The 15,340-nt window shown below is 40.0% G+C and overlaps 1 non-coding gene and 1 pseudogene across 1 annotated transcript; both read right to left on the reverse strand.

Moving 5' to 3' along the window:
- Positions 1 to 2,553: 2,553 nt before the first annotated feature.
- Positions 2,554 to 2,660, reverse strand: LOC136312340 (U6 spliceosomal RNA). Its single transcript, XR_010726939.1, has one exon. It is a non-coding gene; the product is annotated as a U6 spliceosomal RNA (small nuclear RNA).
- A 10,640-nt stretch (positions 2,661 to 13,300) lies between these two features.
- Positions 13,301 to 13,946, reverse strand: LOC136311981 (acyl-CoA-binding domain-containing protein 7 pseudogene; annotated as a pseudogene).
- Between the last annotated feature and the right edge of the window lie 1,394 nt (positions 13,947 to 15,340).

The raw sequence follows: 15,340 nt of genomic DNA on the forward strand, positions 1-15,340 counted from the left end.
TCCAGGGCATGGGTTTACCAGGGATATTTTTCTTCCTTATATTCATATGTTCTAAGTACATACATTTTTATATCTTTCAAGTATTCTGTAATCAGAGGAAAACATTATGTTTATAATGATGGTGGCAAAAAACCCCTTAATTTGGTGGGAGGAAGAACTCCCAGAATGAGCATTAATGAGAAAGCGGTCCTCATGGAGAAAGCTGGGTCGCCCCCCAGGCTCTGTGAGGGCGGCACCACCCAGTGCCTAGAAGGGTTGGCGCTTGCTAGGGGGCCTGGGTGGGCAGTTGCACTCCGCCCCATGCTGCCACCGCTGGAACAGACCCTGTGGTCCTGAAATCAATTTTACATTCCAATCCCATTATCCCTGCACCTGGCAGACTAAACCTTAAGTGTACTGAATGAACACTAAACTGATTAGAATGAGTTGATTGGGTTTCGACAGCTTCAGGTTGAGGAGATTTCATTTCCTCTGAGGCTGGCTGGGGCTGAGGTTTCTCCCCTGAGGATACTGTTCCCTGGAGTTGCAGGTGCTTTTTTTTCCCTTTCTTCAACTCACACCTGCCAGGTCCTGTACTGCTTAGCTTCCATCTCCAGAGAATAGTGTAGTCTTTTTTTTTTTTTTTTTCATTTTTATTATCCAAGTCTATTATATCTATTGCTGAAATTTTTTTTATAAATAAATTTTTATTTTAATGGAGTGACATCAATAAATTAGGGTACATATATTCAAAGAAAACATTTCCAGGTTATTTTGTCATTTAGTTCTGTTGCATACCCATCACCCAAAGAGAGATCGTCCTCCATCACCCTCTATCCAGTTTTCTTTGTATCTATTGCTGAAATTTTAAGAGAAAAGTTTTTTTTAATTTATTTATTTTATTTTTTAAATTATTTATTTATTTATTCATTTTAGAGAGGAGAGAGAGAGAGACAGAGAGAGAGAGAGAGAGGAGAGAGAGAGACAGAGAGAGAGAAGGGGGGAGGAGCTGGAAGAATCAACTCCCATATGTGCCTTGACCAGGCAAGCCCAGGGTTTTGAACCGGCGACCTCAGCATTTCCAGGTCGACGCTTTATCCACTGCGCCACCACAGGTCAGGCCTAATTTATTTATTTTTTACAGAGACAGAGAGTGAGTCAGAGAGAGGGATAGACAGGGACAGGGACAGACAGACAGGAACGAAGAGAGGTGAGAAGCATCAATCATTAGTTTTTTATTGCACGTTGCAACACCTTAGTTGTTCATTGATTGCTTTCTCATATGTGCCTTGACCGTGGGCCTTCAGCAGATCGAGTAACCCCTTGCTGGAGCCAGTGACCTTGGGCTCAAGCTGGTGGGATTTTGCTCAAACCAGATGAGCCCGCGCTCAAGCTGGCGACGTCAGGGTCTCGAACCTGGGTCTTCTGCATCCCAGTTCGACGCTCTATCCACTGTGCCACCACCTGGTCAGGCGAGAAAAGTTTTTAAGGGACAAAAATCACCTGGAGGCCCACCAACCAGAGATGACCAATATATTTTTGTCGCACACATAGATAGTTGTGAAAATGAAATAATATTAAACATACAGTCTGGGAACATGTTTGTTTTTTTCATGAAATCTTCATCTTAAGTACTTTTTCAAGTCTACAAATGTGTAGGTCTACATTTTTAATGAGTACATATTATTCCATCAGATGACTCAAGCATCACTTAACCATTCCTATACGGTTGGTCATACTCTTATAGCCTTTTGTCATCATCAGCAATGCTGTGATGCACATCTTTGTCCAGGGGGTCCTTGGATTACGACACAGTTCTGTTCCTACGACAGTGGTGTAACTCAAACTTTGGTGTAGGTCGAAACATACCCTAGCCTAAGTCACATACCTATCCTAACACAATTGTAAAATCATCATCTAGAACTTTATAAAAACACAACTAAGCCACAGAAAAATGAAAAAGACATAAACATACTGTACTGTACACTGTACTGTAGTAACAGAAAAAATGACCCAAAAAATGAGTACAACAAACCACTCGTATCTCAATTTTTTTATTTTATTTTATTGTATTTATTTTTAATGGGGTGACATCAGTAAATCAAGATACATATATTCAAAGATAACATGTCCAGGTTATCTTATCGTTCAATTATGTTGCATACCCTTCACCCAAAGTCAGATTGTCCTGTCACCCTCTATCTAGTTCTCTTTGCGCCCCTCCCCCTTCCCTCTCCCCCCTCCCCCCGTAACCACCACACTCTTATCAATGTCTCTTGGTCTCACTTTTATGTCCCATCTACGTATGGAATAATGCAGTTCCTGGTTTTTTCTGATTTACTTATTTCACTCCGTATAATGTTGTCAAGATCCCACCATTTTGCTATAAATGATCCGATGTCATCATTTCTTATGGCTGAGTAGTATTCCATAGTGTATATGTGCCACATCTTCTTTATCCAGTCATCTATTGATGGGCTTTTTGGTTGTTTCCATGTCCTGGCCACTGTGAACAATGCTGCAATGAACATGGGGCTGCATGTGTCTTTACGAGTCAATGTTTCTGAGTTTTTGAAAAATATGGAACGCTTCACGAATTTGCGTGTCATCCTTGCACAGGGGCCATGCTAATCTTCTCTGTATCGTTCCAACCCTAGTATATGTGCTGCCGAAGCGAGCACGTATCTCAATTATTTTAAAGATTTTTGTGGGAGTGAGCATCGTAAACTTGAAATATCATATGTCGAGCCTGTCATAACCCTGTCATTATTTGCTCAGGCCAAATGATAGAAGAAAAACTGCTAGTTTGAAGAGAATGCAATCTTTTAAAGTATGTCTCTAAAACAAGTAAAATCTAATGCCATGGGCCACTCCCTATCTCCTCCCACCCACTGCTCTTCTGGGTTAGAAGAGTTTTGAGTATGTTCATGACCTCTTGCCAAAGAAGTGCATTTCCTTCCCTTTCCCGAACAGCCCACTTGCGATTTCTCTGCTCCTTCTCCTTCCTCTAAAATCACTGCCTTCTATTCCTGCTCAGCTCAGTTCAGCTCTACTTGGGGTACCTGGAACACATTTATTTATTTGGATAATTCAGGCCTGACCAGGCGGTGGCACAGAGGATAGAGCGTCGAACTGGGGTGCAGAGGACCCAGGTTTGAAAACTCAAGGTCCCCAGCTTGAGCACGGGCTCACCAACTTGAGCACAGGGTCGCTGGCTTGAGCGTGAGATCATAGACATAATCCCATGGTGGCTGGCTTGAGCCCAAAGGTTGTAAGCTTAAGTAAGAGGTCACTCGCTCTGCTATAGCCCCCCCCCATCAAGGCACATATGAGAAAGCAATCAATGAACAACTAAGGAGCCACAACGAAGAGTTGACACTTCTCATCTCTCTCCCTTCCTGTCTGTCTGTCCCTATCTGCCCTTCTCTCTGTCTCTCTCACTGTCTCTGTCATGAAAAAAAAAAAAAGATAATTCAGTAAGAAGTAAACATGCTGCCCTGGCCAGTTAGCTCAGTGGTAGAGCGTTGGCCTGGCGTGCAGGAGTCCTGGGTTTGATTCCCGGCCAGGGCACACAGCAGAAGCGCCCATCTGCTTCTCCAGCCTTCCCCCTCTCCTTCCTCTCTGTCTCTCTCTTCCCCTCCCGCAGCCAAGGCTCCATTGGAGCAAAGTTGGCCCAGGCACTGAGGATGGTTCTGTGGCCTCTGCCTCAGGCACTAGCATGGCTCTGGTTGCAACAGAGCGACACCCTAGATGGGCAGAGCATCGCCCCCTGGTGGGCATGCTGGGTGGATCCCGGTCGGGCGCATGCAGGAGTCTGTCTGACTGCCTCCCCGTTTCCAACTTCAGAAAAATACAAAAAAAAAAAAGTAAACATGCATGAAGCATTTATTCTGGACTAAGCCCTGGGAAATACAAAGGTGAACTAGTTAAGTTCTTGTCCTCATGGAACTTATAAATACTAACAGAATTTCAGACAGTGACAACTTATATGAAGAACTAACTGCCTCACCAGCGGTGGCATAGTGGATAGAGCTGAGGTCCCAGGTTCGAAACCCTGAGGTTGCCAGCTTGAGCGCAAGCTCACCAGATTGATGTGGGCTTGCCAGCTTGAGCACAGGATCATCAACATGATCCCAAGGTTTCTGGCTTGAGCAAGGGGTCACTGGTTTGGCTGGCGCTCCCCCCACCCCTGCGTTCAAGCAATCAATGAACAACTAAAGTGACACAACTACAAGTTGATGATTTTCATCTCTCTCCCTTCTCCCTTCTCAAAATAAACAAATGAATAAATAAATAATCAACAGAATAATGGGAGAATAAATGGACGTGGAGAGGTGCTTTGATAACATGGTCCAGTGCCAGTGCATCTTTTCTGAGAATGTGACATTTGAATGAAGAAAATAGATTTTTTAAATTTTATTTATTTATTTATTTTTTACAGAGACAGAGAGTGAGTCAGAGAGAGGGATAGATTTGGACAGACAGACAGGAACAGAGAGAGATGAGAAGCATCAATCATTAGTTTTCATTGTGCATTGCAACACCTTAGTTGTTCATTGATTGCTTTCTCATATGTGCCTTGACCGCAGGCCTTCAGCAGACAGAGTAACCCCTTGTTGGAGCCAGTGACCTTGGGTTCAAGTTGGTGGGCTTTTTGCTCAAAGCAGATGAGCCCGCGCTCAAGCTGGCGACCTCAGGTTCTCAAACCTGGGTCCTCTGCATCCCAGTCCGAGGCTCTATCCACTGTGCCACTGCCTGGTCAGGCGAAGAAAATATTTTATAATATTTCTCTGTTGAGGTGTCTTCCTCACTTTGTTAGATGGGATTATTATGCATATCCCAGAGGCAGCACAGTGCCTGGCACATAAAGAGAGCTCAGTAGTTGTGTATGGAATGAATGAATGAATGAATGAATGAATGAATGAATGAGTCAATGGAAGTGGTGGTCCCTTCACCCTCTGCACTACTCTGAACCCAGATCCAGGGATGTGGGTCCCTTCCTCGGTGCTTCACCTTGCTACCTAAGAATGAACAGGCGACCAGAGACGGTGGGGAGCTTGCTCCACTGCAGAGCAAGCCTCGCACAGTGAGAATCCAGCACAGCAGCACAGCACCATGGTTAAGAGCAGAAGCTTGACTTTGGCCCTGATGTTTGTCCGCTCTGTGACCTTGGACAAGTTACCCAACTCTCTATGAGTCAGTTTTAAATCTAGAAAATGGAGATAATAGCACTTACTTCACTGAGTTGTGAGGATTAAAGGGAGATAAAGTATGTAAGAACTTGGCAGGGTGGCAGGTTCAGCAAAGGGGAGCAGCCGGCCCTGCAGGCCGGAGGTGCCAGGGCCGGCCAGTGGCTGCATGAGATGGTTTACCCGGCCAGCTCCCGCAGGCCTCTCCCCGGCTGTGGGGCAGCCGGGCCTGGCAGGAGGCTCAAGGCCTGGCAAGACTTCAAGAGGGGAGATGGAATATGGGCATATTCTCCCCATTCTCCCAAATGTTTACCCATACCCTGACTTCTCTTTAAAATGAATTATTGTAAAAACAATATAAAGTCATTAAAGAAAATTTTAAAGAAAAAAGATCACTTATGATCTCATCATTCTGGCCCAATGATGTCATTCTTTTTCTGTTAGTTTTTCCTGTTTGTCCAAATACATACATATTTTATTCCACTGCTGTTACAGTAATTTTTTATTTTATTTTATTAGGTTTGTTTTGTTTTGTTTTGTTTTTACAGAAACAGAGAGAGAGTCAGTGAGAGGGACAGATAGAGACAGACAGGAATGGAGAGAGATGAAAAGCATCAATTATCAGTTTTTTGTTGTGTCACCTTAGTTGTTCATTGATTGCTTTCTCATATGTGCCTTGACTGTGGGCCTTCAGCAGACCGAGTAACCCCTTGCTTATGGAACCCCAAGCCAGCAACCTTGGGTCCAAGCTGGTGAACTTTTGCTCAAACCAGATGAGCCCACGCTCAAGCTGGCGACCTTGGGGTCTCGAACCTGGGTCTTCTGCATCCCGGTCCGACGCTCTATCCACTGCACCACCACCTGGTCAGGCTATTTTATTGGTTTTTATGAGTTTATCTGAACCAAACTGACAACAATGCCCAGGAATAAGATCTCAAAAACTTCTACAGTGATATATTTTATATTTTGCATGCCATTTAACATTTTTATCATAAATGTTCCTTCATAATCCTGTAGTCTTCAGACATAGATTATAGATTTTTTTTGAGAGAGAGAGAGGAAAGAAGGGGGGGAGGAGAGGGATGAGAAACATCAACTCATAGTTGCTTCATTTTAGTTGTTTTTTTATTGCTTCTCATTTGTGCCTTGACCGAGGTGGGGGAGTAGGGCTCAAGCTGAGCCATTGATCCCGTGTTCAAGCTGGTAAGCCCGTGTCCAAGCCAATGAGCTTGCATTTAGCCAGCAACGTTGGGGTTTCCAACCAGGGCGCTCAGCACTATGGGCCAACACTCAATTCACTTCACCACCACCAGTCAGACTATATCTTTTAAATTCCTTATGGCTGTATTGCTCCCCAGTATAACTATTTACACTCTATATCAGTGGTAGTCAACCTAGTCCCTACCGCCCACTAGTGGGCATTCCAGCTTTTATGGTAGGCGGTAGTGGAGCAACCAAAGTAGAAATAAAAAGATAAATTTAACTATAGTAAGTTGTTTTATAAAGATTTATTCTGCCAAACTTAGCGAAAATCCGACATAAAGTACTGGTAAGTAATTATTATTATATGCTTTAACTTGCTGTAACTCTGCTTTATAAATTTTATAGAGTAAAGTTACTTCCCTACTTTATAAATCACCATTACTGTGGAACCAGTGGGCGGTTAGAAAATTTTACTACTAACAGAGACACAAAAGTGGGCGGTAGGTATAAAAAGGTTGACTACCCCTACTCTATATGAATATATGAGCACATCCTCACCAGCTCTGCAAACAGCTTTAGTGTTGTTTTACATGGTTGAATCTTGTTTACTTAATCTGGTACATCATGGTGTTTATTTACTATTTAAATTCCTGGTGAATAAACTTTAGTTCCTAGTCTTTGCTAATTATCATTCTTGATTAGCTACATATTTACAAACCTAACCTTCTGGCTTATTTGCCACACGATTATTTTCCAATCTATCATCTTTCCTTTTTCTTTTTTAAAATTATACTTTTTAAAAATTATAAAAGCAATACATGTTTATGGTAGAAAAAATTGAAAAATAAAGTATTAAAATATATGTCATCACTTAGGATTAGCCTTTATAATCCTATTTTAAAACCAACTATAAAAATAAATTTTTGCAGAGAGATTCCTGGTATAATGGGAAAGAACTAGTCCTCAGAGTGACGTCAGAGAAATGGCGCCGTGAGGAGCGTGACTGACAAATCTCCCCAAAATTTCAACAAGTTCATCAACCAGAGACAGAAAAATCTATCCTTGGAGCATCTGGGAGTCCCACACACTGAAAATGAAGTGCTATCAACAAGACTACCCTCAGATGCCATTAAGAAAAAGGAAATCGAATATTATGGATACAAAAGATAGAGAAGTAACACAGTTAGATGTGGAAAAATCTATGGAAAAAAATTTAATATATTGGAAACCTTGGAGCTAAATGACAGAGAATTTAAAATAGAAATCCTAAAAATACTCAGAGATATACAAGAAAACACAGAAAAGCAATTTAGGGAGCTCAGAAAACAACTCAACAAACACAAAGAATATATTACCAAGGAAATTGAAACTATAAAAACAAATCAGACAGAGATGAAAAACTCAATTCATGAACTGAAAAATGAGGTAACAAGCTTAGCTAATAGAACAGGCCAGATAGAAGGTAGGATTAGTGACATAGAAGACAAGCAACTTGAGGCATAACAGAGAGAAGAAGAGAGAGACTCAAAAATTAAAAAAAATGAGAAAGCCCTACAGGAATTGTCTGACTTCATCAAAAAGAATAACATAAGAATAATAGGTATATCAGAGGGAGAAGAGAGAGAAAATGGAATGGAGAATATATTCAAACAAATAATAGATGAGAACTTCCCAAGCCTGTGGAAAGAACTAAAGCCTCAAATTCAAGAAACAAACAGAACACTGAGTTTTCTTAACCACAACAAACCTACTCCAAGGCACATCATAATGAAATTGGCACAAACCAACGACAAAGAAAAAATTCTCAAGGCAGCCAGGGAAAAGAAGAACACAACATATAAAGGAAGGCCTATTAGATTATCATCAGATTTCTCAGCAGAAACACTACAAGCTAGAAGAGTGTGGACCCCAATATTTAAAGTCCTGAAAGAGAGGAACTTTCAGCCAAAAATACTATACCCATCAAAGTTATCCTTCAAATATGAAGGAGAAATAAAAACATCCACAAATACAGAAAAGATGAGGGAATTTATCATCAGAAAACCCCCACTCCAGGAAATACTAAAGGCGGTTTTCCAACCAGATACAAAGAACAAAACAAAACAAAACCACAAGTAAAAGCTCCACCAAGCCTGACCTGTGGTGGCTCAGTGGATAAAGCGTCGACCTGGAAATGCTGAGGTCGCCGGTTTGAAACCCTGGGCTTGCCTGGTCAAGGCACATATGGGAGTTGATGCTTCCAGCTCCTCCCCCCCTTCTCTCTCTCTGTCTCTCCTCTCTCTCTCTCTCTCTGTCTCTCCCTCTCCTCTGTAAAATAAATAAATAAATTAATTAATTAAAAATAAAAGCTCCACCAAGAACACAATAAAAACAAATTTAAACTGTGACAACAAAAACACAAAAAAGGGGAGAGGACAAAGATTAACAGTAGCAAAGGATGATGGAGTGCAGAAACACCCATAAGATAGGGCACTACAATGAATATGGTAGGTACCCTTTTCATTACTTAATGGTAACCACCCTTGAAAAAACCACCACAGAAGCACATGATTTAAAAAATGTAGCAAAAGAAGAAAGAAGTATGGAATACAAACAAAAACTAATGATAGAAAAACAAAAGAGAAGAATCAAACAAGATATAAAACTAACAGAAAGCAATTTATAAAATGGCAATAGGGAACCCACAAGTGTCAATAATTATACTACATGTAAATGGATTAAACTCACCAATAAAAAGATACAGAGTAGCAGAATGGATTAAAAAATAAAATCCAACTGTATGCTGCCTACAAGAAACACATCTAAGCAACAAAGATAAAAACAAATTCAAAGTGAAAGGCTGGAAAACAATACTCCAAGCAAATAACATCCCCCAAAAAGCAGGTATAGCAATACTCATATCTAATAATGCTGATTACAAGACAGCAAAAGTACTCAGAGACAAAAATGGTCATTTCAGCCTGACCAGGAGGTGGCGCAGTGGATAGAGCATTGGACGGGGATGAGGAAGACCCAGGTTCGAGACCCCGAGGTCACCATCTTGAGCGCAGGCTCATCTGGTTTGAGCAAAAAGCTCACCAGCTTGGATCCAAGGTTGCTGGCTTGAGCAAGGGGTTACTTGGTCTGCTGAAGACCCACGGTCAAGGCACATATGAGAAAGCAATCAATGAACACTAAGGTGTTGCAACGAAAAACTGATGATTGATGCTTCTCATCTCTCTCCGTTCCTGTCTGTCCCTATCTATCCCTCTCTCTGACTTTCGCTCTGTCTCTGAAAAAAAAAAAGGTCATTTCATAATGATTAAGGGGACACTGAATCAAGAATAAATAACAATTCTTTTTTTTTGTTTTGTTTTGTTTTTGTTTTTGTTTTTTTTTTTAATTTTTTTTATTTATTCATTTTAGAAAGGAGAGGGGGGAGAGAGAGAGGAGAGAGTGAAGGGGGAGGGGAGGAGCAGGAAGCATCAACTCCCATATGTGCCTTGACCAGGCAAGCCCAGGGTTTTGAACCGGCGACCTCAGCATTTCCAGGTCGATGTTTTATCCACTGCGCCACCACAGGTCAGGCAACAATTCTTAATATATATGCACTAAACCAAGGAGCACCAAAATATATAAGACAGCTACTTACTGACCTAAAAACAAAAACTGACAAAAATACAATCATACTTGGAGACCTCAATACACTGCTGATGGCTCTAGATCGTTCATCCAAACAGAAAATCAATAAAGATATATTGGCCTTAAACAAAACACTAGAGCACCTGGATATGATAGACATCTATAGGACACTTCATCCCAAAGTGACAGAGCATACATTTTTCTCTAGTGTACATGGAACATTCTCAAGAATTGACCATATGTTGGGCCACAAAAATAACATCAGCAAATTCAGAAAAATCAAAATTGTACCAAGCATATTTTCTGATCATAAAGCCTTAAAACTAGAATTCAACTGTAAAAAAGAGGGGGAAAAACCACACAAAAATGTGGAAAACTAAACAACATACTTTTAAAAAATGAATGGGTCAAAGAAGAAATAAGTGCAGAGATCAAAAGATATATACAGACAAATGAAAAAGACAATACGACATATCAGAATCTCTTGGATGCAGCAAAAGCAGTAATAAGAAGGAAGTTCATATCACTTCAGGCCTATATGAACAAACAAGAGAGAGCCCAAGTAAACCACTTAACTTCACACCTTAAGGAACTGGAAAAAGGAGAACAAAGACAACCCAAAACCAGCCGAAGAAAGGAAATAATAAAAATCAGAGCAGAAATAAATGAAACAAAGAACAGAAAAACTATAGAAAAAATTAATAAAACAAGGAGCTGGTTCTTTGAAAAGATCAACAAAATTGACAAACCCTTGGCAAGACTCACCAAGGAAAAAAGAGAAAGGACTCATATAAACAAAATCCAAAATGAAAGAGGAGAAATCACCACAGACATCATAGATATACAAAGAATTATTGTAGAATACTATGAAAAACTATATGTCACCAAATTCAACAATCTAGAAGAAATGGATAAATTCCTAGAACAATATAACTTTCCTAGACTGAGTCATGAAGAAGCAGAAAGCCTAAACAGACCAATTAGCAGGGAGGAAATAGAAAAACTATTAAAAACCTTCCCAAAAATAAAAGTCCACAGGCCCTGGCCGGTTGGCTCTGTGGTAGAGCATCGGCCTGGTGTGCAGGAGTCCCGGGTTTGATTCCTGGCCAGGGCACACAGGAGAAGTGCCCATCTGCTTCTCCACCCCTCCTCCTCTCCTTCCTCTCTGTCTCTCTCTTCCCCTCCCGCAGCCGAGGCTCCATTGGAGCAAAGTTTGCCCGGGCACTGAGGATGGCTCTGTGGCCTCTGCCTCAGGTGCTAGAATGGCTCTGATTGCAGCAGAGCGACACCCCAGATGGGCAGAGCATCGCACCCTGGTGGGCGTGCCAGGTGGATCCTGGTTGGGCGCATGCGGGAGTCTGTCTGACTGCTTCCCCGTTTCCAACCTCAAAAAAATACAAAAAGAAAAAAAAAAAGTCCAGGCCCAGACGGTTATACTAGTGAATTCTATCAAACATTCAAAGAAGACTTGATTTCTATTGTACTCAAAGTCTTCCAAAAAATTGAAGAAGAGCCTGACCTGTGGTGGCGCAGTGGATAAAGCGTCGACCTGGAAATGCTGAGGTCGCCGGTTTGAAACCCTGGGCTTGCCTGGTCAAGGCACATATGGGAGTTGATGCTTCCAGCTCCTCCCCACCTTCTCTCTCTGTCTCTCTCTCCTCTCTCTCTCCCTCTCTGTCTTTCTCTCTCCCTTTCTCTCTCCTCTCTAAAATGAATAATTAAAATTTTAAAAAAAGAAAAGAAAAAAAAATTGAAGAAAAAGCAATACTTCCAAACACATTTTATGAGGCCAACATAACCCTCATACCAAAACCTGGCAAGGACGGCACCAAAAAAGAAAACTACAGACCAATATCGCTAATGAATACAGATGCTAAAATACTAAACAAATACTAGTAAATCGAATACAACAACATATTAAAAAAATAATACATCATTATCAAGTGGGATTCATCCCAGAATCTCAAGGATGGTTCAACATACGTAAAATGGTTGACGTAATACACCATATCAACAAAACAAAGAACAAAAGCCACATGATCTTATCAATAGATGCAGAAAAGGCATTTGATAAAATACAACACAACTTTATGTTTAAGACACTCAACAAAATGCATATAGAAGGAAAATATCTCAACATGATAAAGGCCATATATGATAAACCATCAGCCAACATCATATTAAATGGCATAAAACTGAGGACTTTCCCCCTTAAATCAGGAACAAGACAGGGTTGTCCACTCTCTCCACTCTTATTCAACGTGGTGCTAGAAGTTCTGGCCAGAGCAATCAGACAAGAGAAAGAAATAAAAGGCATCCATATCGGAAAAGAGGAAGTAAAGGTATCACTTTTTGCAGATGATATGATCCTATACATTGAAAACCCCAAAGACTCCACAAAAAGATTACTAGAAACAATAAACCAGTACAGTAAGGTCACAGGATACAAAATTAATATACAAAAGTCCATAGACTTTCTATATGCCAACAATGAAATATTAGAAAACGAACTCAAAAAAGTAATCCCCTTCACGATTGCAACAAAAAAAATAAAACCTAGGAATAAACATAACAAAGAATGTAAAAGACCTTATATAACGAAAACTACAAAGCATTGTTAAGGGAAATCAAAAAAGATACAATGAGATGGAAAAATATTCCTTGTTCTTGGATAGGAAGAATAAATATAATCAAAATAGCCATATTACCCAAAGCAATTTATAAATTTAATGCAATTCCCATCAAAATTCCAATGACATTTTTTTAAAGAAATGGAACAAAAAATCATCAGATTTATATGGAACTATAAAAAACCCCAAATAGCCTGACCTGCGGTGGTGCAGTGGATAAAGCATCAACCTGGAACGCTGATGTCGCTAGTTCAAAACCCTGGGCTAGCCTGGTCAAGGCACATATGGCAGTTGATGCTTTCTGCTCCTCCCCCCTTCTCTCTTTCTGTCTTTCTCTCTCTCTTTCTGTCTCCTCTCTCTAAAATGGATAAAATCTTTTTTTAATAAGCTTTTTTATTGTTAGGTTTTATGTAGCATAAGCTTTAAAGTGAAAGTAGAATAATTACAGTTATCTCATTAAATTTTTACAACTCTGTGAAGACTGATATTTTTTCCCAATACCACAGTGAAGCTTAGCAAGGTTAAGAAACTTGCGTAAGTCATCTAAATCTCAGAGTCAGGACTCTAAATCTCAGAGTCAGGACAGGAACCATCTGGAATCAGGCCCTGTGAACCCCAGAGCTACACAGTGCAACAAAGGAATTGTTTTGTTACTGGTTCTTTAAAACATGTTGACGCTAAAACCAGTAATACTAACCCATTGTAGAAAAACAGATAAGCCTAAAGAACAAACAATTGTTAATGTTTTGTGCACACACTATCAAAGCAATAATTTTTTAAAAGAACATTTAAAATCACCTCTTTGGGTTGATTAGCCTTTGATACATATGATGAATCAGAAATCTAAATAAAGATAATTTTTTGAATGTAAAATTTTAGCAAGTAAAATTTCCTTAAATATGTTGTTTCATCATACCTCTAATTAAGGATTGCAATTCATGTAACTAGCAAAAATATTCACAATACATAAATGTTAATAGTGCATTTCTCCCCTACATGTTAGGTCGTGATACCATTACGATGGCTTTAAGAGGAAAGTTTTCTCAGATGCCGAATCCTAAATTCCATATTTTTCTATCAGCTTGTTTGCTTTAGAAATATAGGTATTCATGGCATCTTCCTTCGATAACCCTTTTTGGAGATTCCATGCTTCCTACTTAGCTTTGCCTTTTAAATCTAACATTCCTGGACACTCAATATTGATGTCTCCAATAACAGATTGCTTGTAGAGCCTATAGAGTTCTTTCAGTTCTTCATCCTCTGGCCTTATTTTCAGCTTCCTCACGTTCTCGGCTGCCCTATCAAAATCAGCCTGCAGGGACATGGTAGTGGTACCTGCTGCAGCAGCACTCCGAGCGCTTGTTGCCCTGCCCTACGTCCCGCCGCTCTTTTTTAAAAAATGAATAAAATCTTTAAAAACAAAACAAAACCCCGAATAGCCAAAGCAATCTTAAGGAAAAAGAATGAAGCTGGGGGCATTACAATACCTGACTTCAAACTATATTATAGGGCCACGACAATCAAAACAGCATGGTATTAGCAGAAAAATAGACACTCAGACCAATGGAACAGAATAGAAAGTCCAGAAATAAAACCACATATATATGGTCAAATAATTTTCGATAAAGGGGCCAACAACACACAATGGTGAAAAGAAAGCCTCTTCAACAAATGGTGCTGGGAAAACTGGAAAGCTACATGCAAAAGAATGAAACTTGACTACAGTTTGTCCCCTTGTACTAAAATTAATTCAAAATGGATCAAAGATCTAAATATAAGACCTGAAACAATAAAGTACATAGAATAAGACATAGGTACTCAACTCATGGACCTGGGTTTTAAAGAGCATTTTATGAATTTGACTCCAATGGCAAGGGAAGTGAAGGCAAAGATAAATGAATGGGACCACATCCGACTCAGAAGTTTTTGCTCAGCAAGAGAAACTGACAACAAAATAAACAGACAGCCAACTAAATGGGAAATGATATTTTCAAACAGCAGCTCAGATAAGGGTCTAATATTCAAAATATACAAAGAACTCATAAAACTCAACAACAAACAAACAAACAATCCAATAAAAAAAAGGGAAGAGGACATGAACAGACACTTCTCCCAGGAAGAAATACAAATGGCCAACAGATATATGAAAAGATGCTCATCTTCATTAGTTATTAGAGAAATGCAAATCAAAACTACAATGAGATACCACCTCACACCTGTTAGATAAGCTATTACCAACAAGACAGATAATAGCAAATGTTGGAGAGGCTGTGGAGAAAAAGGAACCCTCATTCACTGTTGGTGGGAGTGTAAAGTAGTACAACCATTATGGAAGAAAGTATGGTGGTTCCTCAAAAAACTGAAAATAGAACTACCTTATTACCCAGCAATCCCTCTACCGGGTATATACCCCCCAAACTCAGAAACATTGATACGTAAAGACACATGTAGCTCCATGTTCATTGCAGTATTGTTCATAGTGGCCAAGACATGGAAACAACCAAAAAGCCCTTCAATAGAAGACTGGATAAAGAAGATGTGGCACATATACACTATGGAATACTACTCAGCCATAAGAAATGATGACATCGGATAATTTACAACAAAATGGTGGGATCTTGATAACATTATACGGAGTGAAATAAGTAAATCAGAAAAAAACAAGAACTACATGATTCCATACATTGGTGGGACATAGAAATGAGATTAAGAGACATG

Source organism: Saccopteryx bilineata, chromosome 8 (assembly GCF_036850765.1).
Source record: "Saccopteryx bilineata isolate mSacBil1 chromosome 8, mSacBil1_pri_phased_curated, whole genome shotgun sequence".
NCBI classification, from domain to species: Eukaryota; Metazoa; Chordata; class Mammalia; order Chiroptera; family Emballonuridae; genus Saccopteryx; species Saccopteryx bilineata.